We start from the raw sequence: 14,314 nt of genomic DNA, 5'->3' as shown, positions 1-14,314 counted from the left end.
TCCCCGTCTGCTCTTGTTTCTTGGTTTTGGTGAGTTTTCGCGACAAAAGTTAACGATAAGCATCAAAAGCTTATGGCAACGAGTCTACCTCTCATGTCTGGTGTCCTCTGAGCTCTCGTAGCAGTCGTAGAAGGCGGTAGAAGGTCGGATGCTCCTGTGTGCTCTTTGCTCTCTCCAAGAAGGTAATAGTGGAAATGAGCTTGATAGTGAAGTGAAAAATACTTAACTTCGGGCTTCCCGGATCACTTGTTACCAAATTTGACATGTGCTCCTATCTCGTCGTGAAATGCACTTTAGGATTTGAAATTTCTCAATTTGGACTCCATTTGACATGTTTCTGAGAAATCTGTCCACTTTGCCAAAATTCTGTCATTTCGGGCTTTCCGCAACTTTTTCAGAATTGTACCCCATTTTTACCATGGGTTGCCCTTGTCATTAGGATCATCACCGTCTATTCTTTTCTTTTTTCCGATCTCATTTCACCTGATTTTTTATATTTCTTTTATTTTTATTAAGAAAATCATAAAAAATAAAGGAAAATAGCAAATTGAAGCCAAAAAATTCCAACCATACACGATAAATAGCTGGTAACCCTGTGTATATGAATATACACTTCTTTGTGATTTTTGGACTTGGATTACCACTTTTTCCACTTTTTAGCTCCAAAACTACTCTTATTTAGTGATATTTACACATCTAGAGACCCAAATTCATCATCTGATCTCTTCTTTGTTGCAAAACAAGGTATATAAGGGCATAAATATTATCAATATCCGCAATCAAACATAAAAAATTGCAAAATCATGTAAGACACTGCCCTTGTAATATAATTTTTGTTTTTCTTTGTTTTTTCCGCTTGTAGCTGCTTTGTAGCTCCTGTATACCTCCCCCCCTCCTAGTATACCTCCCGGACGACTATGAAGTGTCTGTGGGTGAAGCATTGTAGTTGTTTTGGTCATAAGTTCCCAATGCAATTGTAGAGCGATGATACAACAGTCTTTCCAATAAAGCTGCTCTTTGTTTGATTGAAGGATTGGTGGTCGGGTTTTGGGTTGGTTTTGGCACTTCAGTAGTAGAATCAGTAGATGGATTCTTCATTACCTTGTTGTCTTTTTTTACAATCCAAATCTGCTTCCGCTTTGCTTGTGCTTGCCACAAACTCTTTGCGACCCAAACCTGCTTTGTTCTGTGTGTTGATTTCCTTGGCTTGAAATACCTAGGAGTTTCCGTTGATTGTATTGAAGGGAGTTCCTTTTTACAAATCTTTGGGATCCAAATTTGCTTGTTGTAGCTTTGTGCCGTCATGACCTTCTTTGGAATCCAGATCTGTTTGACTTTCCTTGATTGTCGGGGATCACTCTGTTGTCTGGCATTGAAGACTCTGTTTGTGTTTTCTGGCACCACCTTTTTTGGTCTCCATACCATCTTTGACTCCGTTTTTTTCCAAGGTTGAGCTGTTATAATATTGCTTGTCTTCCTTATCCACTGTTGAGAATTCCTCGTCGAAGAGTAATCCGGTTGTATAGAAACTTTTGGTTGCCATTGCGTCTTCTTTTTCTCTGTTTGTTGTTTGCCCTTGTCCGTGGATTCTTCCTTTGGAGTTGGCTTTGTTCCTTTGGTGAACTTAACTGATTGACTTTCACCTTCGTATTTGATAAGCACTGATTTAGAACTCCAGTCAATCATTGCATTGTATTGCTTCTGCCATGGTTGTCCTAGCAATAATGGATGTTGTGTAGCTTGGTCTTCAACCACGTAAAACATATGAGGATACACATATTGGTTAATCTGTATATGTAAAACTGTGCATCCGACAGTTTTGATTGAATTCTCAGAGTAACTCTTTAACTCTTGCTTGGCAGTTTGTAGTTTAGTGTCATTTGTCAATTGTCTATACAAACTGAGTGACAGTAGGTTAGCTTGAGCTCTTGAATCCAATAGTGCTCTGGCTTTGATTTGGTTGGTTCCTACTTTGCATTCAATGATGGGTTCTTCTTTGTCATTCCCCATTTCTGTTATACTAACTGCGTTTATTCGTATTGCTCCTTCATTGCGCTGTTTCTGACGCAGTAGTCTTCTTTTCTCCATTCTTTCCTTCGCCTCGGCTTGCGCTTCCTCCTCAATCTTTTTCTTTTTCTGGACACGCAACTTTTCTTGATGTATTTTGAGAAGCATGTCTTGGGTTAGCGGCAAAAGATACTTTTTCACTCTGCATCCACTAATCCAATTGGGCATTTCTTCTCCGTTTAATGTAGCAAGCTTGACGGCTCCACTTGGTGATAGATCTTTAATCACCAGAGGACCCATCCCTCGCTTTTTAAGCTTCTTAGCATGCTGTTTCAGAGTGTAAACTAGGACATAGTCCCCAACTTTAAACTCTTTAGCCCGCACATGCTTATCAAAAAATTCCTTTTGTCGCCTTTTTTGAGCGTAGATGGAAGCTACTGCTTTTAGGCGAAGCTCATCTAGCTTTTCCAGGTCATCTATCTATCAGAGAGCTCGTGCCCTGTCCACTCTAGATCCTTAGCCACCCTTAAGGTTGAAATCAAGAATTCTATTGGCAAGATAGCATTTAGCCCAAAAACCATGTTATATGGGGTCGTTCCTATTGATGTTTTATATGCTACCCTATATGCCCATAATGTTGAATGCAACTTCTGGTCCCAGTCAGTTCTCGACTTAGATACAATCTTCGTAAGGACCGTGCATATGGTTTTGTTTGTTGCTTCAGCTTGTCCGTTTGCTTGTGGATGATACGGGGCTGATTTCCTATGGATTACCATGAATTCATCTAGAAGGATCTCTATCACTTCATTTATGAAATGTGTGCCTCGATCACTCACAATTTCTATTGGCAATCCATATCGTACAAAGACGTATTCATACAGAAATTGTGCCGTGGTCCTGGCATCTGCTTTTTGAGTTGCCTTTGCTTCGACCCACTTTGTTAGATAGTCTGTAGCCACAATAATGTATTGTGCATGAGTCTTATATGCAGGAGGTGAAATGGGTCCGACATAATCAATCCCCCATTTTGCAAAAGCTCTTGCCCCCATCATTGGTCTAAGCGGCATATCATCTCTTTTAAGTGGTACTTTGGTCCGCTGACAGTCATCACACCGTTTAACGTAATCCTCAGCGTCCATATGTAATGTTGGCCACCATATTCCTGCGGCTAAGACAAGTTTTGCTGTCTTATCACCTGAGAAATGGCCTCCACCTACTCCTCCATGAGCTTGCTCCAGGATTATCACATACTCAGACTCTGATGCGCAAATCCTAAGCTGGTTGTCTTTACCTCTCTTATAGAGTTGATCTCCTATCAAAGCGTAATCTCTAGCTTCTGTCTCTACAGATTTCTGACGAGCTTTTGACGTTCCTTCTGGGAAAGTTCTATTTGTGAGATATTCAACAATATACTGACGCCATTCTGGAGCGATCATTATCTGATATAATGTTGAATACTCGGCTGGCGGTTTTGATGAACATACAATACATACTGTGACATATTCATGTACGCTTTCTTTCATTCCTGGCCAATAGACTCCCAATTGTAACAAATTCCTATATGTGTTCCTTCTTGAACAATGAAATGCACATTCCTGAACATGTGCTTCGCACAGATATATATTATATTCCTCAGGATTGATGCATAGTCGTAAAACATGATCATTTCCCAATTGATACAACCTTCCTGCAATCAATTGAAGATTCTTGGATTGCTGAATAGCAATATGTTTCAGGTTGTATTCTCTTCTATCAAACTCTCCTCCATAGGTTAATAGGTCAACGACATTTTGAGACCACTTAGGTATCATTTCTATGTTGAACAAGTACGCGTCTGGCATGTCGTCATCTACTCCTATAGGGTCTTCTCCATTCGTTAATCGCGAAAGATGATCAGCTCTAAGATGTGTTTTTCCTTTCTTTACTACTACCGTGAAGTCGAATTCCAGTAAGATAATGAACCATCTCACTATTCTCCGGTATTGCATGGTTTATTCACTAGGTAGAGCAAGGCTTGGTGATCCGTAAAAAACACAAACTTGTTGGCTAGAAGATAATGCCGAAATTTCTTCACAGCATATATCATTCCTAATCCCTCTCGCTCTGTTGTGGTGTAATTCTTCTCTGCATGGTTGAGCTGTCGACTGGCGTAACAGATAGGAAAATCCATGTTTCCTTCTTCTGGCTGAGCCAGAATGCATCCTATTGCATATGCAGAAGCATCTATGTGCACATGGAATATCTTCTCCCAATCTGGTGATTTCAAGACTGGAGCAGTAATGAGTGCCTCTTTCAATTTCTTGAATGATTCCTCACACTCCTCTGTCCATTCAAAGTTCACTATTAGCCTGTAAAGTGGTTGGCCTATTATAGCGTACATGTAAATGAATCGTCTATAATATCCACAATGTCCCATAAAGCTCTGTACTTGTTTCGCATTGGTTGGTTTAGGCATATCCACTATAACTTTTATCTTCTCTAAATCCGTGGATATTCCGTTTTGTGAGACAATATGTCCCAGAATTCTGCCCTGTCGGACCATAAACACACATTTCTCAGGATTGAGACAAATGCGATATGTCCTACATTTCTCAAATACTTTTCTTAGGTGTTCTAGATGCTCATCTCTCAGTAGAGAATGTACACATAAGTCATCCATGTATATTTCGAGAAACAGCCTTAAGTATTCTTTGAAAGCATGCGTCATCAGTCTCTGGAAGGTTGCAGGAGCATTGGTTAGACCAAAAGGCATAACCCGATAAGCATAAATTCCCCACTCCATTGCAAAAGCTGTTTTATGTTGATCTTCCAGTGCTATGGCTAGCTGGTTATATCCTGAAAAACCATCAAGAAAGGAGTATGTTGTTTTCCCTGATACACGCTCTAGAACATGATCAGTTATCGGCAGGGGATAATTGTCCCTGATTGTTGCAGCATTCACTTTCTTTAGGTTGACACACACTCGGAGTTTTTCGTTCTTCTTAGGTACTACCACAATCGGAGATACCCAATCAGTGTGTTCAATCTCGTATATGAATTCAGCTTCCATTAGCTTATCTATCTCTTCCTTGATTCGCTTAGCAAAAGTATCATTATATGTGTATGGTCTCTGTCTGCTAGGCTTTGCGTCTTGTTTCAGTGGGATTGAGTGTTGGCATATCGATGGGTCAACTCCCTTTAAGTCCTTATAAGACCATGCAAACACATCCCTATACTCTCTGAAAGGACTCAAAAGTCTCTCTTCCTCACTTGGGGACAAATCTGTGGCTATGTACACCGGTCTAGGCGTCTCACCTGGAGCTGCTAAATCAACTTTTTTTGCATCCTCCGGTCCGTCATAAGATTCGTTCTCCTTCCCCTCTCGAATAGGTGGGGTTAATATCACCTTCCTATCCTCTATTGTGAATTTCCTATAGTGAGAGGGAACATCCATGTTTTCCTTGATTTTGACGTTTTCGTCCTCTCCACTCTCAATTTCAGTCGTCCAAACTTCCTTCAGAGTTTTCTTGAGCTCTCTGTACTTGTTTCTACGTTCTAACTTGGACTCCGTGTATTCTCTGTTGCGCTTGTTCTTTTCTGATTTTTCTGTTTCAGTTTTCGTTCCATTATTTTGAACTTGATTTCTTGAGCCTCTTTTGTCTTTTCGTAAGCTCTTTTGATCACTGCCTCTCATTCTTCCAGAAATCTTATCCTTAACACAATCTTCAGCCTTTACTAGCATTAGGAATTGATTTTTTCCTCTTATTCTAGGCATCGGATTGGTTCTAACCCCTTTTGTTTTTTTCTTTGCTCTATAGTGTTTCTGGCGTTGTTTAGTTTGGTTCGGAAAATCATAAAATCGGACATCCGTTATAGTTTCTTCGTTTCCGCTTGAATTGTCCGTTGACTCGTTGTCTGCTTCATTTCCCCACTCTGGATGATTTGGAATGTCGTGAAACACCTCTTCTTCATCTTCTTTTTCCAGTGTATCGTTTTTTTCAGTTTCTTTTTCGAGTACAGTTCTCAACATGAAATACGGAACCACGTCGTACCCGTCCTTGTCGCAAAATTTCGTTGTGGGACCATCCGGAATTGCACAAACATCTAGGGTTGCTAGAATGTGTGTCCATTCTAATGGTTCAAACGTGTCCTCTGGAAAGGGTTCTCTACATAAGTTTCGTCTTCGATAGCCCTTTCTAAAACACATTCTTCTCGTTTCAGACTTCCACATTTCGAAGCTCCACACATCCATAACTCCTTGGGTTTACCTAACCAAGCTGGAAATTCGGATCCCGCCAAAGTAGCTGAATCAAACTCCTCTACCGGTGTTCGGTTCACATCTTTGTAGCTATGGTCTTTCAGGTTCACACGTGTAGTGGTTTCCATATTTCTCAGGTATATGTGATCGTAGCCCCAATCCTGGACCATTTTCAACTGTCTCATGAATGGTCTTCCCAGTATGATATCATAGTTATTCTCCTTGCCAAAATCGACAATAGCGAAAGTATGTTCGTATTCAATGCCGCAAGAAGTCACTACAACTTTCTCTAATAACCCCATAGGTTTCTCCATGTGTCCATCTGCTAATTGGAGTTTCAACCTAGTCTTCCTTATTGCTGGTTTCCCCCATTTTTTCCAGATTTCTTTTGTAGCTATGGCTACCCCAGCTCCGCTGTCTAGTATTGCCATTGTGTTCACTCCTTGGAATTCAACTGGTAAGGTTGTATTCCCCTCTTCACCTTCGCAATACTCTCCGACCTTGTTTAAGGGTACAGGCTTAGCGTTCTTTTGTGGTTTACTCAGCTCCTCAATGCTCTCTTGCAATCTCGATGTTGGATCTTTTATCCCGAATTTCTCCAAGCATTTTCCTACAGTGGTCCACATATGTGGTCTTAGCCTCAAAAGCTCAGCTAGAGTGATAGTGCATGTCACTGGTGTTGACAAAATCTCTATCAATCCTTGCGAGTCCATGACTTTTTCTGATGAGATTTTTCGTGAGGGAAGTGCTCTAATCTCGGATTTTGCTTCATACTCTCCTAAGTATGAAGGTAAGGTTTTCAGTGAATGAGGTTTGCTCTCCATTGTTCTAACAGAGCCCCCATCTCCCCAGTAAGATTGCAGATCCAAGTCCACTTGAGATCCTGCCTCAAATTCCACTATGGGAGGATTCCTGATGTCCTTTTCCCAATTTGTCTGATTAGCTTGGCAACTTAGCTCGTTTGCAAAGTTTGCCTCTCTCACTTGTTTCCAAAATTCATTGTAATCATCATCTCTTTCGTAACTCCTCTGTATGACTGGATGAAAACTCTCTATCTCCTGATCGGTTGTGTTCAATACTATGCGGTCATCCTTTTGTGTATTTTCAGGCTTTTGTGCACTGGGAGTCTTTTCAGCTACCCGTGAAACGATAGTCTCTTGCTGAATTGGGTTTTCCTTTCCACAATTCATTGTTTCTTTTGGTGGTTCTAATAAGGCTTGTGCAGTCTCGATCATTCTCTGGCACATTTCAAGTCTCTGCTTTTCCAATTCCGCGTTTGGGTATGTCATCCACCTCTGTTCTTGTGTTTGGTTGTTCTTTAACCTAGCTTCGTAAGCTCTCATCAGTGCGTCCAATGGTTCGTGTACCTTGTCGACTAGCACTGATCCCCCGAGCTTAAGCTCGTTGTTTCTTTGATACTCTTTTGTTTCGTTCTTTCCGGGCCATCTCTCGTTTCCCGTTTTGACTCTCAAGTTTTTCTAATCTAGCTTTAGTTTGCTTTAGTTCCTCAGCTAGAATAGCGTCTTCACGTTCTTTTCTCAACTTCATGCGTGCTTTTCTAGCTTTCCATGTGTTTTTCTGACTCCGCGGTCCTTGACTAACCACTTCAGTCGCTAACTTTCCATTCTCAGGTTCTCTAGTGGTTTTCTTAGCTTGAGCTCTAGTAACAACTTGCGTTGGTATCAGAGTTTCATTTTCAGACCCACTGCTGGTAGGAATAGTTTCTAGCATATTCAATGTCGTCTTTTGCACTTTGTTTGGATTCTTTGAACAATCCTCAATGAAGTGAGTAACCCCACACTCAGTGCAATAAGCGTTAATTCGAATGATTTCCGTATGTGGGCAAACATTCATCAGATGGTCACCTCCACACTTGTAACAAGGTCCTAGTGCTGGTCTTGGTCCCATTTGATTCGTCCTTTGTGGATAGGATGGTCTCTGTCCTGCTAACCCTCCATGAGCTATGAACATCAAGGTTCTTGCATCCATATTGTATCTCTCTTCATCAGAAGCACTTGTAACTGTTGGTGTTCCAACATTCCCCATCATGCCCCATGGTTCTGGTTGTTTTGGTTCTTCTGGTGGGTAATAAACTGTCGGAGACATGTGTGCACCCGATTCTTCGTAATAGTGTTGAACAGGCACTAAGGCTTGTTCTTCCTGATTCTCGAAGGTTGGTGCATATCTAATGCCCACTGGTCTTGCTCCTGGTAAAGGTGGTTGTTGTCCCAATACCGGTTGAGGTCTTTCTATCCCCATAGGTCCAGGTACATTTCCCGTTGGGTATCGAGGTACTGGATGTATCTGAGGTGGTGCTAATTGAGCAGGAGGCGCATACTGGCGCTCCCTTACATACCCTTTGTTGTAATAACACTCCTCTGTTGGATGATTTGTCCATTTTTGTTCAATAGCACACCATTTCAGTGTTTTTGGCAATGGTTTTTGGTATGGTGCCATCCTTTTTAGAGCATCTTCTATCATTTGCTCTACATTTGGCATGGTTGTTGTTTGAACATTCTTTTTAGTGGTAGTCTCGCTCGCTATGGAGGAGGAGCTACTGGATGCAAAATCTGTATCCGCTGACACCTCTCCATAAACCGTACAGTTATCCACTAAGTACAATGCCTCTCTCGTTACTTGCTCGAAACTTGTACAAGCTTTCAAGTGCAAGTCCTTCTTGAGAGTGTCGTTCCTCAGTCCCTCAATAAAGAGAACAGATAGTCTGTCATCTTGTGGTCGTTCACGTACTGGACATCTCTCAATGTATTGTTTGAAGCGAAGTGACGCTTCCTTCACTTTTTCGTGTTCTCTCTGTTTAAAAGCATATATTTGTGAGACCGTATTGTGCTTAATCCCTCGTTTTGAGAATTCCTCAGCAAACTCTCTTAGCAAATGGTCAATGTCATGGAATCCCCCTATGTTCATTGGTTGAAACCATGTCAATGCAGTACCTTCTAGAGTAAGACCAAATCCCTCGTATTGTGTATGGAAATCTGTTATCTGCTCAGCTCTTAAGACTTGCTTAAAGAGTGACACATGTGCATACGGATCTCCTGAACCACCATACTTCTTGGCATACACTTGGCTACTTGAGATGGTCTCATACGTCTATGATCTGCTACCAATCTCATTGCTCCTGTGTCTCGGCTAAAGCTTTCTCTAGCATCATGGACTTCATGGGTTACCCTTGTCGGTTCCCCCGCCCTGAATCTACTACTAGGAGGTAAATGTGATGGTTCCGCTTCAAACCTTGGACCTGGAGTGGTATAGGTGGGGATTGGAACTGCACTACCTCGATTCGTCTCCATTGACTCTCTGGAATGTAATGATCCCATTGGTCCGAGCTTCGAGTCCCAAGGTTGACTGAAAGAGTCAGCAACCTGAGTTCTTTGTCCTCCTGTTGTCATTGAGTTTTGCACTCCATTTGTTGGTGCTGGTCTATGTGAGCTAGAAGTAACATAATACTGATGTAGTGGTCCCCCAAAGTATGTATATCCTTCTAATTCTTTCTTGCCCATTGTTGAGTATTGCCTGCCATACTTATCGTAAGCGGCAATTTTCACTTCCGATCCCTCTGTGTAGGTAAAGACATAAAGTCTTTTTTGGTCTGTCAACTCTCCGGTGTAGGGTTCTTCACATCTATAATAGAGATCTTGCTCCCCATTATTATATTTGTACAGCCCCACATAGATGTTATCAGTGTTGATCCTTGTAGTTTCATTCTCTCTTCTTAACCTCGCATTAGGGAAGTTCATTATTGGTGCTTTCTCCTCGAGTTCTTCATCTATTTTGGCTTTGGTGCCCATCAATCCCCACTTGTCCACAATGTTAGGGTTTAGGACTACCAAGTACATGGTACCCTCGTCATCTAGATATCTATCTCCGCTATAGCTCACAGGCACTAAGTCCTTGAACTCACTAGGTCTATCTTCTATCTTTACACAATAGCGGTCCATTCCATCTTTGTAGATCTTGGCACCTTGCTCATTGTCGTACTGGTATTTTATGAACAATAGCTTCATGGTGGCGGAAGGGTTTGATGATCCCGCTGCCATATTTTCTCTGTTGTTCAAGTTCAAGTGTTCGGTGAAAATCTCGTAAGACCTCTCCGAAGAAGTATCAGAAACACTTCCTTCAAAGATCGCCTCTAATGGTTGCACCCAACTTTGGTTTACACTTCCCTCGGTTGATATGACACTTGCTGGTTCCCCTTGTTTTGGTTGATTATTCCGGAGATTCCTGCTCGATCTCAAATTCATCAATTCCCCTAAAGGACTGTAACTTTTCCGTCTCGGCAATTTGTTCTCCCCAAGTTTTTGTGGTCAGAATTGATCCAAACTGATTGATTCTTTGTCAATTGTTTAATCTTGTCAGTTGGACAACTTCTGTTTCATCAAGTGAGAATTTTGTTGCAGTTATGCTGAAAAAGACATTATACGCGTATGATGTCTTTTTTCACAGATTTTGACTATTTTGGTTATGCTCACTCTCAGTGACCCCTTTATGCTCTGTTCACTCACAAAATTCAGTTTGAACTCTGTTTGAGCAAGTTATGGCTAATTTAGGCTTTTCTTGGCAATTTTCCGCTTTTGACTTGTTTTTTGGGTCAATTGTGATCCAAATGGTATGAAACTTGAAATATAACCTCTAGACAGCTATTACAATGGATCTGTGTTAGCAAAGTATCAAAATATGTCCAAAATTAGGTCAAAGACATCATACGCGTATGATGTCTTTTTCATCAATTTGGGTCCAAACTTGATATTTATGCTTTCTACAGTGTTTGTAACAATCTTGTCAGGTCAGATTTCAAAAATAAGCAGTGGATGTGCCAAAAGACATTATACGCGTATGATGTCTTTTGTCCCAGATTTTGACTATTTTTGGTTTTAAGCCTTCTCCAATGTTTATAATTGAGTTTCAAGTGTTTTTGTCAGGTTTGAATGTAAAAACAAGATTTGAATCCAAAATTTCCTATTCTTTGCGTTTCTTGGACTCCGACTTGTCTTTTTGGGTTTCTTTGAGTGTTAATGCTCTTGTTTTAAGTTGATCTTAGGGTAAAACCCCCCTTCTAAACACTCTGGCAATGTCAAATTTTCAATTTTAGTCTCTGTTTAGGTCCTAAGACATCATACGCGTATGATGTCTAAAGTTGCAGATTTCCAGTTTTTCAGCACAGAACTCTTCCAATAGCTCTTTTAAGTGCTCATCAACAATCAGTTACACAGAAAATTTTTCTGAACTTTGTTTATTGCATATTTCACTACCAAAGAGACTTTTTTCAGTGATCTAACATGCAATCAAACACATCAAGCAAATAGAACACCAATTGATAGCTCTAGATCAGGATCAAATCAGGCCCTACCTAAGCTACTTCTAATCATAAAATGGATTTTTTGCAATTAAAAATATAAAGAGATTTACTACCACACAAGGAGTAGCAAATGCTTTTTATGTCAACAACCACTTAAACACCATCAAAAAACAATCTAATCTAAGCTACACTAAAAATACTGTCAACGCGGAAGACCCAGGAATACCCCACTTCCTAGTATCTCTCGAGACCTTCGGAGTCCACCACTCCTAGATCTTTTCTAACTAAAGTATACAAAGTAGTTTATACGACTCACCTCGTAGGATTAGTCTAAGGTCACCTACTTAGGGCTCTCGTCCCCGGCAGCGGTGCCAAATGTTAAGGCGGTTACGCCGCTAGCGGAAGCTAAATAGCGAGAACTCAACCAACAACAGAATTTGTCAGACGAGGACGAAGCTTGACCCGCAGGCGCATGGAAACAACTAGGTGGGTGTCAAATCACCTACTCGACCTTCTAATGACAATCACTACTAAGGAAATCAAATCTAAGTTCTAAAACACGCAAGTGACTGAAATCCGTACTACGAACGAATGCTATACGAAACAGGATCTAGAATCATTGAATCGATCTCAAACTCAAGGGGAAGTCTATGCACTAGGTAAGAACAACACCCTAAAGACTTGAACTGTAAAATCAACCTATAATCACTCCGTGCGGTAAACGCGTATGAAGACAAGCCGAAAAATACAGGTGACCGAAACTTGACCCCGATGGTACTAATGTGTAGCTCTACTCGTTGTGATTCTATAGATATGCTGCACGCTCTATTCCGACACACGAGTTGGAAGAAAACTCACACCGAAGCTCGTAGGAACTTACCACACGTAGAAGCCGATAGCGCGCACTCTTGGTATCTGTGCGTAGCTCTCACCGTTGCTAACACAATGGCGGTGTCGCTTCTCCAATGGCGGTCCCGTAGCTCGCGTAGCAAGGAGATAAGACTCTCTCTCTCTCTCTCTCTCTCTCTCTCTCTCTCTCTCTCTCTCTCTCTCTCTCTCTCTCTCTCTCTCTCTCTGACACAGTCACGGCGCTCAAAAACTCACTTTGATTAAATTTGAATCCCTCTTAGGTTACAAAACTTTGGCTTATATACCTCAGCCTTGGAGGTGAGAACATCTCTAATTATTTACATCAGCAGGTGAAATTACGTCGGGATTACAGGTTGGAAACTCAATTGAGTCCCGTTACTTAATGAATGGCTCAAATCAAAATTAATGTCGGAAAGACATTTATTACAATCAATGGTTACAAAATGATGGGTGTGAGCAAAAATGTGGGTGTGATCCTCTGCTGGCAATGGCTTAAGCTAAGCCAAGATACCCATATTTTTTCAACAAGATCAGTCAACAAATCCCCCAATCCTTCTACTAAATCCCCTTAGTATACATTGCTACCATTTTTAAGGGCTGCAGCAGTTTTTATGAAAAAAACCAGTCTACGCAGAGTTATTGCAAAGACCACTTCGTAAAGAAAAAAACCTTAATGAATGTCATTCAGTTCTTTGTTTATGCTATGAGGACTACTGCAAGCAGTATTAACTAACTGTTTTTTGACGTAAAAGATAACCAACAAATTTCAAAAAATCTTAGAGAAAAAAACCTGACTGTTTTGAGTGGCGAGCTCCATAGCTCGGACAGTGAAGCAGATAGTCTATTGCCTTTAGTCAGAACAACAAAAACATACACAGGCTAAGTGAGGGGCAAGGTGCGCCCGCACCTTATTTATAGAGTTTTGAGCTGCATTCCCATGAGCGTGATCGATGAGAGAGGCAAGCCGCCCTGCTGTGTAGCTTCTTCAAGAGATGCACAGAAAGCCTTGCTAGGGAGATCCATACCCAAGATGCGCAGGCCGCCTAGCATTTATAATGAGAGCTCGGCGTTTTACTCATGCCCAATCCTAGGAGGGATTTGTTATGCAAGGGCTTAGTCCCATAAGTTGAATGTCATAAGTTATCATCCCATGAGTGCTTCAAGGTGTGTTGGGGGGGGGGGGGGGGGGGGGGGGGAATATAGGAGGAGAAAAAACTAAAGCCTTAACAGTACCACGGTGTGTGTGTGTGTGTGGCCCTCCCCCATCCCAACGGAGAGATCCACTTGGTGGAGGATGGTCCACCAAGTGGACCAATCCCCCACCGATTGTAGTACATGCTTCCTAAAAATTTCCATGTCTATAGCTCATTCATTTCTACTGTGTTCAAAAGGGTTTAGATGTGCGCATACCCATCAGTAACGTGTTGAACAGGGTGTAGATGTAACAATACCCAATTGTTGTATGATAAAAGGGGTCCTCATTGGAGGAGAGTATGGTTTAGATGCGTGAATACCCATCCGTAATGTGTTGAGCAGGGTTTAGATGTAATAATACCCAATTGATGTTTGATAAAAGGGGTCCTCCAGGGAGGAGAGTATGGTACTATGAAACCTACATAATTGTCATCTCTCGCTTTTGGTTGATGTGTCACCTCAATTTTGTGAACTATGTCATCTTCGTGGTTACTATACAATATTCCGATCCTGCAAGATAAAAACCATTTGAAATGCCACACCTGCTCAAGGGTGGATAATGATTATAGTATATGGATTATATGTAAGTACTTGATCAATGTAGGAGCTGAGAGCCCCAACCCATCCCTTTGGATTGGGTGGATCAAGCTAGTAATAATATAATTTGTATCAACTTGACCAATTATGGAGCC

The sequence above is a fragment of the Adiantum capillus-veneris genome, chromosome 22 (assembly GCF_014529385.1).
Source record: "Adiantum capillus-veneris isolate H3 chromosome 22, ASM1452938v2, whole genome shotgun sequence".
In the NCBI taxonomy this organism is placed as follows: Eukaryota; Viridiplantae; Streptophyta; class Polypodiopsida; order Polypodiales; family Pteridaceae; genus Adiantum; species Adiantum capillus-veneris.
This window is presented reverse-complemented; position numbering follows the sequence as displayed.